This window comes from Aedes aegypti, chromosome 2 (assembly GCF_002204515.2).
Source record: "Aedes aegypti strain LVP_AGWG chromosome 2, AaegL5.0 Primary Assembly, whole genome shotgun sequence".
NCBI classification, from domain to species: Eukaryota; Metazoa; Arthropoda; class Insecta; order Diptera; family Culicidae; genus Aedes; species Aedes aegypti.
Genome location: NC_035108.1, coordinates 469,089,973 through 469,103,728, shown reverse-complemented (window position 1 = coordinate 469,103,728; position 13,756 = coordinate 469,089,973). Strand labels below are relative to the sequence as shown.

At 36.3% G+C, this 13,756-nt stretch overlaps 1 protein-coding gene across 1 annotated transcript in view; it reads right to left on the bottom strand.

Annotated features, from left to right (window-relative positions):
• Positions 1-13,238, bottom strand: part of LOC5568068 (adapter molecule Crk) — a 42,046-nt gene extending 28,808 nt beyond the window's left edge. Inside the window, exon 1 of the mRNA XM_001651952.2 lies at positions 12,862-13,238. The gene's annotated coding sequence lies outside the window, so the exon portion shown is untranslated. The remainder of the gene's footprint in view (positions 1-12,861) is intronic.
• Positions 13,239-13,756: the final 518 nt, after the last annotated feature.

Here is a 13,756-nt window from a genome sequence, read left to right as displayed (position 1 = left end):
ATATATTTCAGATTTTTAGTACGTAAGCACTAGTTTATTAACCCCTCTACCGGCAGCTTCATTTTTTACCGCAAAATAAATATTCAAATCGTTGTTTTTTTGTTTTTCAATATTTTTGCACCATTTTTTCACCAGTTCTCAAACAACTCTTCTAGTTTAGGAATCCTTGTCGATATTAATTATTGGTGATCTGGTTTTAAAGATATTTCGATGTTCCTTGGGGGACCGACATTTTTCATATAAAATGTATTTGGCGGCCATCTTGTTTTTGATCAGTTTATCAAAAAAGTAAAATGTGGGCTATATAACGCCAGGTAGTAAGAAGCAACTCTGAAAAAATCATACAAATCGGTTCAGTATTCTAGGAGATATCTGAAAATTACGATATGATGTTTTTTGAAGTTTTTATGATCTTTATTTGGCCAGCGTGGTTCCAGAAACCTAAATGCTCATTACTTAAAGACGGCACAACATACTCTCATTAATAAATTGTTCCGAAGAGTGAATATCCGAATACGCTTAAAATTCTGTAGCTTGAGAAATTAACGGGGGGTTCTAGTTACGGGTCGGTCCCCCAAGGAATTTTGGAATATCTTCAACACCAGATGACCAATGATCAATATCGACACCGATCCTAAAACTAGAAGAGTTTTTTGAGAACTTGTGAAAAAACTGTGCAAAAATATTGAAAAACAAAAAAGTTATAACGATTTGAATTTGAATATTGCGGTAAAAAATGAAGCTGCCGGTAGAGGGGTTAATCGAGCAATCATCACTGGTATAGTGCAACTTATTTTCTCTTCATTTTATTTTTCTTCTTAAGTGCGCATAGTAAGGCACCATTTTTCAACTATGTTCCTTACTATGCGCAGTAGTCATAAAACGTTATTTTCAACATACAATCAACCCTCCCGAGGTCGATATTGAAGAGAGCCATCGACTGGTCGACACCATCGAGATATGGAATAAAAATGCTTTGGATAATTGTTTGAGGGGACGATCATAGTAAGGGATGATTAACCCTCTAATACCCGAATTTTTATTTTCGATTTAAGTATTATTTTTCGTTATCTAAAATCGTTCTAAACACGTTTTGGGCATTTATTTATTTTTATCCGCAAATTTTTAAATTTTGGTTTTTGATTTTTATAATTTTCATTTTTGAACATCCCTAGCTTTTTTCATTTTTTCTTGAAGCCTTTTCTAGTTGTTGATTTTTGGCAATAATAAAAATTTAAATTGTTACGGTATTTTTAAAAATATTAAATTTTTAATTTTTTCTCGGAGCGTATTTTATTTTCCGTGTAACTAACGGAAAAACAGGTTTGAAATGATTTTAATACCACCAGGCTCTTCGTTTGTGATAGGTCAATCGTAGAAAAATGTAAAAGGTACGATTTTTTATATTACACGTTAAATGAAGCCCAGGCATTTGTAGGTTATATAAGAATGCAATTTTTCAAACAATTTCTAAAAATACAAAAAAGTTTCAAAAGTCATAAAAAAACTTTTCTTATATGCGTGTTATGAGTCAAGGTATAAACCAAAAATAAAATCATTTTGATTTCCGAGCTACGAAAAAATACACAAAGTTCCAAAGTCCGTCATATTTTCAGGATTTCTACACTCCGCCCCTTCAATCCCCTGTCGCGATTTTTACAGCACCTAATGCATGCATTGTCACATTTTCGTAGACTCCTCCGCCCCTGAACGACGGACGTAATTTTTGAATGCTCCCTAACCATGCAATAAAATAATTTTGATTTTTTGTATAGTTTCATGAGTCAATATCGAGTAATGGACGATGTTTAATCATATTTGCTATATAGAAACACCAATAAAGTACTGCTATTGATCTGCACTAGGAATTGTTTCTTTAATTACGTCACGCTTATACAGAGCGGCGTTACTTCTCGATTGAGTGATAAACAATACATTAAGGATGGATATACCCTTTCGCATAAACTATTCTTCGTATTTAGTAGAAATGCTCGGGTTTCACATATAATAAACCGGAACCAGGTTCTTCTTTATTTTCTTAAAACCTGGATTCGACCCGAATCCGAGACAATTATTAAAAACAAAACCCGGACCCGTACCGCACCAAAGAAAACTTGTCTTTTATATTTTCTAGTGAAAATACATGAACAGTCAAAGCTAATTTTCCTTTACACGCCAAGGGTGAACGCAAAAAAGACGTAGTTTGTACCTTTTTTGTATGTTGGTTTAGATTTTAGAAAACTAAGTTAATTACATGTTTTGGAAATCATATGATGATTTCGATTATTTTTAAAAGTTGCACTTAATGGCATTAAGTAACAGTAATTATCATGGATTGAATTATAGATAAAATTCAGTGCGCATCGTACCTTCGTGCTGTGCGTACACGAATTCTCTCTGCTCTTGGAAGTTTTCTTAAAAACTACCTAAAGCAATAAAACAGTACATTTCAGTACTACTAAAACAGTACTTTTCAGTATTATTTTTCTACTATTGATCCCTTTACGATCCTTGTTTGGACCCGTGCCTTCGATTTTTCGTTGGACCCGTTGGCGAAAGCTAGCGGTGGTAATCCTTCTTGGACACCGTCTTGGGAAAAAACCTCTTAGGAGGTCACGTCTTCTTCCGTTTTTTAACTTAACATGGTATCAACAACAAACAAAAGGAAGGGTGAATCTCTGAATTCACTACTTCCTTCCAAAAAAGTGGGTTTTAAAACTGTCACTACACGTGGCAAGAATGGAAGAAAGGACGCTTCCCCGGAATGCGAAGTTTCTTCCAAGGGTGAAATGAATAATTGTATCGAAATGAGCAATCAGTTCGATGCTCTAGACAAATTTTCCGAACACCAAATCGAAGCAGCCTCTAGCCCAGGCTCTTTGATTCAAGTGAGGAAGCAAAGAGTGCCGCCTATCGTGGTCAGTTGTTCCGAATTTGGGGGATTTAGGCAGGAGATCTTGAACTCCATTAGGGGAATCAAGGTTTCCTTCCAAATCGCAAAGAAAGGAGACTGTCGCGTTCTGCCGGAAACTCTTAAAGATCGTGAGCTTCTTCTCAAACATCTTGAAGAGAAGAAGCACAAATTTTTTACTTATGACGACAAAACTGAACGTTTGTTCAAAGTTGTCTTGAAAGGTCTCTCAAGTGACTATAAATCACCTGATGAGATCAAAAATGGAATAAATGATTTACTTGGATTTTTCCCAGTCCAAGTAATCATAATGAAAAAGAGAACCCAATCTGGCATTGTTCGGAAAGGGCTTTCTCAAGAATTTTATTTAGTTCACTTTAACAAAAAAGAACTAAATAATATTAAAGCTTTAGAAAAAGCAAAACTTATGTTCGATGTCCGTGTGACATGGGAACATTTCCAGAAACCTGGAGGAAATTACCAGAACCCCACTCAGTGCCGTCGGTGCCAAAAGTGGGGTCATGGTACTAAAAATTGTCGCATGGATGCTAAATGTATGATTTGCGGAGGTTCTTCTCACGCCAAAGACGTTTGTCCAGTGAAGGAAGATACCACCAAATTCATATGTTGTAATTGCGGGGCTAACCATAAGTCCAATTTTTGGAATTGTTCTTCACGCAAAAAGGTCATTGAGGCTCGTGCCAGGCAGATGAAAGATAATATCCGTTACGATAACGGTCGTTTCCGGAATTTGCCTGGTAGAGTATCGAACAATGCTCATTTTTCAGTTAACGATCGCTTGATCATGAATCATACCCATCAGGAAGATTATAATCATGCTCATTCACAAACTAATTTTGAACCGTCGGGTAGCCGTTCGAATCTTTCTATTTCGAATGTATCTACCCACGGTAAATCCTTTGCCGATTCGATCCATGGGTACCCATTCTACTTGTTTCAAATCAAATGGAAAAAACCCTACCGCCACAGGTAACTCCGCTTCTTCGTCTACCGGAAATCACATGACATGTCTGCCTCTGATTTTAATTTTCTAACTGAACAATTGAATCTAATGATTGATGCAATGTTCAAAGCCACCACTATGACTGAAGCAGTCCAAGTAGGTGTAAAATTTACAAATCAAATTGTTATTTGATTACGTTTTTCTAATGGATCCAAATAATAATTTAAATATTTTAAATTGGAATGCTCGTTCTCTGAATGGTAAAGAGGACGAGCTGTTTAATTTTCTTACGGTTAATAACGTGCATATAGCAGTTATTACCGAAACGTATTTAAAACCTGGATCTAAACTCAAAAGAGATCCTAACTTTTTAGTTTATCGTAATGATCGACTTGATGGGGCATGTGGGGGAGTTGCAATCATCATTCATAGGCGTATAAAACATCAACTGTTTTCATCATTTGAAACTAAAGTTTTTGAAACTTTAGGTGTTTCTGTTGAAACACAGTTTGGTAAATATACTTTCATAGCTGCCTATTTGCCTTTTCAATGCTCTGGGCAGCAAGTTAATTTGCTCCAAACTGACTTGCGTAAATTGACTCGCAATAAGTCAAAATTTTTTGTCATTGGTGACTTTAATGCCAAACATCGGTCATGGAATAATTCTCAAAGTAATTCCAACGGCAGAATTTTATTTGATGAGTGCTCTTCAGGATATTTCTCAATTCAATACCCTGATAGCCCCACATGTTTTTCCTCTTCTAGAAATCCATCTACGATTGATTTGGTCTTAACCGACTCTAGTCATCTTTGTAGCCAACTGATTACTCATGCTGATTTTGATTCTGATCATGTCCCTGTTACATTTCAAATATCCCAAGAAGCGATTCTCAATCCTATCAGCTCCACTTTCAATTATTTACGAGCCGACTGGAATATATATAAAACGTATGTTGACTCCAATCTTGATGTTAACATTTCTTTAGAAACTAAACTTGATATTGACAATGCTCTTGAAACTTTAACAAATTCCATTGTTGAAGCCCGGAGCATTGCAATTCCAAAATGTGAAGTAAAATTTGAATCCGTGATTATAGACGATGATCTTAAACTCTTGATCCGTCTTAAAAACGTGAGGAGAAGGTAATTTCAACGCACTCGCGATCCTGCTATGAAAATTATATGGCAGGATTTGCCGAAAGAAATCAAGAAACGTTTTGCTCAATTAAGAAACAAAAATTTTGAAAATAAAATTTCTCAATTGGACCCTGGCTCTAAGCCCTTTTGGAAATTATCGAAAATCTTGAAAAAACCTCAGAAGCCAATACCGGCATTGAAAGAGGAAAACAAATTATTACTAACTAATTGCGAAAAAGCTCAAAAACTTGCTATGCAGTTTGAAAGTGCGCACAATTTTAATTTAGGACTTACTAGTCCAATTGAAAATGAAGTTACTCAGGAGTTCGAAAATATTCTCAATCAAGAGAACGTTTTCGAAAATGCCTGGGAGACTGATTTGGAAGAAGTGAGAACTATTATTAAAAAATTCAAAAACATGAAAGCTCCTGGCGATGATGGAATTTTCTACATCCTCATCAAGAAACTTCCAGAAAGTAGCTTATCATTTTTAGTTGATATATTTAACAAATGTTTTCAATTAGCATATTTTCCTGACAAATGGAAAAATGCTAAGGTTGTTCCAATTTAAAACCAGACAAAAATCCTGCAGAAGCTTCTAGCTATCGTCCAATCAGTTTGCTTTCCTCCATCAGTAAACTTTTTGAAAAGGTTATTTTGAACAGAATGATGGCCCACATCAACGAAAATTCAATTTTTGCCAATGAACAGTTCGGATTCCGCCATGGACATTCGACCACTCATCAACTTTTACGTGTAACGAATTTGATCCTTTCCAACAAATCTGAAGGCTATTCTACTGGTCTTGCTGTTCTAGACATAGAAAAAGCATTCAACAGTGTTTGGCATGAAGGTTTGATCGTAAAATTAAAAAAACTTTAATTTTCCAACATACATTGTTAGAATAATTCAAAGTTATCTGTCAAATCGTACACTTCAGGTTAATTATCAGAACTCCAGGTCTGAAAGACTTCCTGTAAGAGCTGGTGTCCCCCAAGGCAGCATTTTGGGACCAATATTTTACAATATTTTCACATCTGACTTACTTGAGTTACCTCAGGGATGTCAAAAATCCTTGTTTGCGGATGACACAGGCCTTTCCGCCAAAGGAAGAAGTCTGCGTGTCATCCGTAGTTGATTGCAAAAAAGTTTGGATTTTTTTTCTTCATACTTGCAAAAATAGAAGATTTCTCGCATAATCTGGGATAGCACCCTAAAAGCCATTGGTAACTACGTGTGTAGCTCGTTGTTTCTGAGCAAATGAATGAATAAGCATCCAAACCAACACCACTGGCAGGTCGAGAATGATCCTTTCTTCACTATAACGTTGTTAAATAACGTGTAAATCCATTCAACTGCTCAAAAATAACGCAAAAATAACACGTGGTTACCAATGGCTTTTAGGGCGAGATCATAAGTTATGCGAGATTTCTCCTAATGCTTCCAAAACTCAACTTATAATATTCCCACATGAACCAAAAGCATTTTATTTGAAACCTTCAAGTAGACATGTTGTCAAGATAAGAGGGGTTCAAAAAAATTAGTCAGATGAAGTTAAGTATCTAAAAGAACAATGACACATTCGTAATGAATATTTTTACATTGCAGAAATATGCCATCATAACTTATCGAACTTCAAAAATAGAGAAGTCATTAGTCATTTTATGCAATGTGCCTTGAATAACATTGATTCATAGGCTCATCTTCTTCTTCTTTCTGGCATTACGTCCCAGCTGGGACAAAGCCTGCTTCTCATATTAGTGTTCTTATGAGCACTTCCACAGTTATTAACTGAGAGCTTTTTTTGCCGATTGACCATTTTTGCATGTGTATATCGTGTGGCAGGTACGAAGATACTCTATGCCCTGGGAATCGAGAAAATTTCCTTTACGAAAAGATCCTCGACCAGTGGGATTCGAACCCACGACCCTCAGCATGGTCATGCTGAATAGCTGCGCGTTTACCGCTACGGCTATCTGGGCCCATTCATAGGCTCATGATAACGGATTTTCATTTTCAGTTCAGAATTTAAATATATTGATATATGGTTTGATTCTAAATTAAATTGGAACATACATATTAAACAAATTTAAAAAACATGTTCGAAACGAATCAAATTTCTTCGTACTATTACAGGTACTTGGTGGGGTGCCAATCCATCTGATTTAATTACGCTTAACAAAACTACTATCCGTGAAGTCATGGAATATGGTTGTTTCACTTTTGGAAGTGCTGCACATACACATTTTTTCAAACTTGAAAAAATACAATTTCGTTGTTTGAGAATTTGTTTGAAACTTATGAATTCAACTCATACTCCCCTGTCCTTTGGTTCAGAAAGGGGTATGGACGCGTTCTGCCAACTCGGTCGAGGCCGATTTCTTGTGTGAACAAGTTACAACATGGACGTTCTAAAGTGCCAGAATGAAGTGTTGTGCTTGTGGGGAGCACTTGAAGATGGGATAGAAGGTCATTACTTCGCGTTCAAGGTGCTTTACTTCTGCATATCTAAACAGTTATATACAATAACCGACCCTTCGCTTAACTATCTAAATTAATAGTTGCAAATACAATAGACAGTTTCACAAAAATCAAATTGTCTGGAATTCAACCAGTCACCTACTAGTCCTAATTGCAATACTAAAACAAACTACCAGACAAATTTTCATCCAATTTGGAGAAGATTAGGAGGTGCCTCAAGTTGAATTTGTGTTTTTTGGCTATTTTTAACATAAAAAAAATTCTAACGAGAATTTGGAAAAACGAAAATCAAAATAAATACCACTAGTTGAACGTATTATTAGTACTTTACAACTTTTGAGAACACTGTATGCCGATTAGAGTTGGTTTTGACCTCATAAAATTGATTTTTGTTCATTAAAGTACCAGTAAAACATACATTTCTCTACAGTTTTTGTTCTACGAGATTCTTAACCTCATGCCTAATCATAAAAGTTCAACCGTAGTATCATTCCTTTGCCATTTCTGAACATTATTGTAGTACATCATTTTTGTATCCGAATTACAGATAAATTGTAAAAAATCATCGGAAATACGATATTCCTCATTCCCCTGCATTTAGAGCTGCTGCCATATGGCGCAATTGCTGACATGTTACAAAATTGAACATAGTAGCTTTGCTTTTTCAATGATGGATGATGATTGAAGAAAACAGCTATCAAATGTCATCAACGCAATCGTGTTTCAAACAACATTCGCATTTGATGCCAAGCAATTGCATATGTGATATAGCCCCGAGCTCAAGCTTCTCGACTACTGATCTTGAGGATCACAGTTTGATTATGGGAGTTCATTTAGAGTGTTGTTTTTTGCCATGGACCAAATGAGTGGGCCAAAAAATTTCATCACGATTCATTGTTCAAAAGTGCATCTTGTGGCTGAGTCTTAATCAATAGGACTCACAAAAATCTCTCACTTCTAAGTGAATGAAGAGAAATGCTCAAGTAGTGATTTGCACCTTTAGTCCTTTTTCTATGCTGCATATAATAAACATTGGTTTCACTCGAAAAAAAAAGAATCATAATTGAACTCCGATCCTAAGATCGGTAGTCGAGTAGCTTGACCTCGGGGCTATATCACATATGTAATTGCTTGGCATCAAATGCGAATGTTGTTTGAAACACGATTGCGTTGATGACATTTGATAGCTGTTTTCTTCAATCATCATCCATCATTGAAAAAGCAAAGCTACTATGTTCAATTTTGTAACATGTCAGCAATTGCGCCATTTGGCAGCAGCTCTAAATGCAGGGGAATGAGGCATGTCGTATTTCCGACGATTTTTTACAATTTATCTGTAATTCGGTTACAAAAATGATGTACTACAATAATGTTCAGAAATGACAAAGGAATGATACTACGGTTGAACTTTTATGATTAGGCATGAGGTTAAGAATTTCTTAGAACAAAAATTGTAGAGAAATGTATGTTTTATAGGTACTTTAATGAACAGAAATCAATTTTATGAGGTCAAAACCATCTCTAATCGGCATACAGTGTTCTCAAAAGTTGTAAAGTACTAATAATATGTTCAATTAGTGGTATTTATTTTGGTTTTCGTTTTTCCAAATTCTCGTTAGAATTTTTTTTATGTTAAAAATAGCCAAAAAACACAAATTCGACTTGAGGCACCTCCTAAACTTCTCCAAATTGGATGAAAATTTGTCTGGTAGTTTGTTTTAGTATTGCAACTAGGACTAGGAGATGACTGGTTGAATCCCAGAAATTTTGATTTTTGTGAAACTGTCTAAAATACAATAATCGTTCTGAGCTTACTAACATGTCGCGTTAATTTCATCATAATGATCTTTTATCTACATCCGTCGAACCATTCTGAATGGCCGTTGTGAGAATATCACCAAGAACTTCTCACATGCAATGTGAGGTTTTCGCTCTTTCGGATTCACACTGGTAGTTTTTATAATTTTGAAATTAATATTCACACTTATCTACCTTTGATTGATTTCTCTCTATTCCATGAATTGAAACAAATGCCAAATCATCTATACTCTCATTTTGCCAATATTCTATTTTTTTTGTATGGTATTCAGTTGGAGCTGCCTGACAGCTTAACTTGTCAAGGCTGAACCCTCGGTCTGGCTTTTGCTAAGTTTCCCCTCTACCAGGACCAATACTCAGACGGACTAGGCAATGGCGGCCACATGAACACTGTTTTTTTATTAGTATTGTGACGTGGTAGTTTTTGAAAAGTACCCATATTCCCTTGCTTCTGAGAAAAGGAAGCATTATGAAAATCAGCAGCTCCATTACAATTTGTTTGAAATAGTAGTGTAGAATTTGTTTAAAATAGCAGTGCATTACTAATACTGTCTAGTCGAAATGGTTTTGAATAATTTGTCATTCAAGTGCTATTCTGATTACTATTGTCTTTTACGTAAGATTAGAGTCTTAAATGTCAAGTGTCGTCAAGTCTTAACAAAATTAGGCTGTTTAGTAGTAGTTCTAGTTAATTTCATTTTTTGTTGTTAAAAGTATTTATTGGTCATTACGTTCATATATCCTTAAAGAAAAAAGTCGCTTCCCTTGTCTGTTCAACAATTTTTCGAAACTAGCAAGTGTACCCTAATGATCGATCTCAGCGTCTTACTTTCCATAGTCATTTTTATAGTGAATATTGAAGAGTAGAGTTACCTTAGGCTTCTATTACAGTCTCCTACAAGATTCACTTTTCGGTGGCAAATGCAATGCTTCACAACGCCTACTTTCTACTTGTAAATTTTGCGAAAATGAAGCTGGAATTAGATTATTTATACCGCTGTTACAAAAGAGGTATTTCTTATTATGGCAATGTAAAAACCATATTAAAATAAGATTGTCGCCACTTATTTCTACTCAGTGAATCTACTAGTCATTTTCCTAAGAGTTCCTATGTATTCCCTACGTCGTATATGATAAAGATGTATCTAACTAGCTAATAGTAAGAGTGGCTACGGATCATTCTGGTTAGCAAAAGGCAAACTGAACGTCACCAATAGTATTAATGTCCACTTCGAATAGATTAATTATTTGAAATGGGCATCAATTCTATCAATGACGCAGAATGTCCGTTGGATCACATCCGAGATATTATTGCGTCTATGCCATATGAATTATGACGCGGCTTTAAGCAAAAAGTGCCAAAATGTGATACCACCACTACAGGTTACGCCTTTGGTTTCCATCATATGGGCTAATGGATTATGCCCTCCCATCGCGGCAAGGTCGCATAACCAAGGGGAGGGTTAAAGTGCATGTATTACAAATTGCATGTATAACACTTTGCACAGGAGAAATTTAATGTTGTAAATTTTATCTAGTTTCAACATACAAGTTTATTGATATAGTAAACAAAAACTACTAATTCCAAAAATGTATATTGTGATGAATTATGTGTAATAATATGTTCCCTAACATATGAATTATTAATTCTAGTGATATCAGCATTATTAGCTGAAATATTTCATAAATCATAATTTTCCGTTTTGACCCAATCTCACCCCCTAGACCCATTGTCACCCCCATAATAATTTTGGCACTTGGTGCGGTTTAGCAGAACCCCGGCCATATATGTATATATGTATCATTATATAATGTCATGGTTTTACCAATTTATTACCTATTTATTTGCAAACATGAAATCGTGTTACGAGATACTTCCAATATAGTTGGCGACAGTATAAAAAGGAAAAATTCGAGGATGGAACAGATCTATCAAATAATGACACATTCGTAATGAATATTTTTACATTGCAGAAACATGGTATCATGACTTATCGAACTTATTAAGGGGGCAGGATCCGTCATTGATTTCGGAATTTTCAAAAGCAGTTTTTTCGTTCAAAATCAAGAAAATTTACAGGAGAATGTGTTCACTGTATCCTATTCTACAACCGAAACACAGTGAACACATTTTCATCGAATTTTTTTTTTTTTTTTTTTTTTGAACAGAAAAACTGCTTTTGAAGTTTCGATGATGACGATGTTTACGATGACGGAGCGTTGATCGTTAAGAATATGTACTGTGTTCACCTGGGAGGGAGAAACCAATACAAAATTTCTGTACGTCATAGTGAGCCGGGATTCCGCTGTCACGAACTGTCACTGTGAGCCCAGATCTCAAACATTGGACTAACATGGAAAAAGCGCGTAACTGATTAAAACACATTTTCGCATTTCATCAAAAGTGACAAAAATCGAATGAAAATCAATTCATGCACACAATGCAAGTAATGTCACGTGAGCACCTTTCAATCGGATTGAATATAAAGCATTGAAAAACGCATCGTTTTACTTTTTCCAATAAAAAATAATATTTAGTGCATAGAAAACTGTGGCCCTTTTTTCATGTTTGTCAGGAAAAATCAAAAGTACACAACAAAAGAAAACTAGCGATTTTTCCCAAGCCTGCCTTGATTGTTGTTCGCAAGCTGGAGTTATCTTGCAGTTCAAAGAAACATTCTTCTATATTTCGTGTGTAGTATCGGTGCCTCCCTCCCAGGTGTTCACCATTCAAGCTTAAAGCCTGATTTGCTACTGAAAAGGAATCGCTGAAGAAATTTCTCGCCGATTCCTTGCAGAAATTTTCTACAGCGACTCCCATTTGAACTGACATTTCTTTTGAACTGCGTACTGCGATCAGAAAAAAAGCGCATTCTTGATTGATTCTTTGCAGAATTTTCCCATGCATCAAGATAGGCCGAGAAATTACTTGTCAGCAGCGAATCAGGCTTAAAACTGGAGTTGAGTATTTTTTTTATTTGATCAAACATATACCAACAAAATTTGTATTGCAGAATTTGAGAACAATATATATATTATATATATAATAATGACTGTGGTACAATACTACACCATTGTACGGTAGGTAGAACATTATCGTGCAACAAAACTCCATCAGCTATTCATATAGAAGCCACCTTTGGGAATTTGACCGTGCAGAGGCTGTTTGATATAGGCACATATCAACATTAAACTAACGATAACAAATCCTGAATCATCGCCTCGGCCATATCTCTTTCCATACAATAATCGCAATTCATAACTAAATATGTACATACCTATTTGATTGCTAATCAGTGGATTATGGCAAACCAAAAACTGATCCACTGGAACTTGTTTATTTTCGCTACTTTCCCCATTCCACAGAATTGGGGTGTCGACGCATCACCCAAAAGCCAATCCCTCCAATTCCACTCACACGCAAAATATGGCTTAGCCTCTAGTAAAAGTGCACACTCACTAAAAGGGCGTTCTTCCGGAGGAACGGAGTCTCAAACTTCCCTTCTACCCCTCGAAAGCACTTTTTGATTGATTTTAATGATATACCTACCAGCACTTAGGAAAAACACTGCAAAAAGCTTCCCCAATCAAAAATCTAATGGGTCACTCCTTGTTACGCCATCGGAAGTGTCTGGAACAAAATCCTGCCGGCCGAAACTGGTGCGCTGGTTCCAATAATCGCCCTTCCGGATCACACTGCACCACATGCAACGCCCAACGCCCGGAAACCTGTTCTCGTCACCGACGGGATTACGCGACAGTTTTGCCACTTGCAAACACCCGATTTGTGAAGGCCGAACGAAATATTAATCAATTTAAAAACGGATGCGCGACGACAGCAAGCAAGATGAAAGCAACACTCTTTTGCTTCTTTTCGTTTCGATGGGTGGCGTTTTGCTTTTTTCCTCTCTTTTATTTTGACAGTTCGCCCGCAAAACGCGATTTGACAGCAGCGAGGGAGTGCCCGGTCGCCGAAAGTGCAAGAAATCGATGTTTGGAAAGGGCTTAGCGTCGCGAATGCAAATCGGTGGACTAGGCTGGTTCAAAACAACGTTATTTATTCCCACTCAGAAACACCAGATACACTTATATTTAACAACTCCCTGAAGAAAGCGCTAGTTCTTGAAGCCTGCCACCATCTGTGTGGCGCTAGCGCTGGGAAAATAAATTAAACTTTGCCCTCATCAAACCCCGCGCGGAAGCGACAAATGTCATCGTATGAGAAAAACATTATACTGTTGATAATCGCTCATTCACAGCAAAAAAAGTTGTTGAATATTACATCAAAACTGCTGCAACCAAGTCATTCCCTCGGTTGTGGAATATTACACAGCCCGACGTACGCGCTGGCAATTGGTGTAATAAATCCGATCGATGTAATTTCTCCGATGTAATATATTCAACGTACACGATACCATGTAATCGATGCGATGTAATATGAAAGC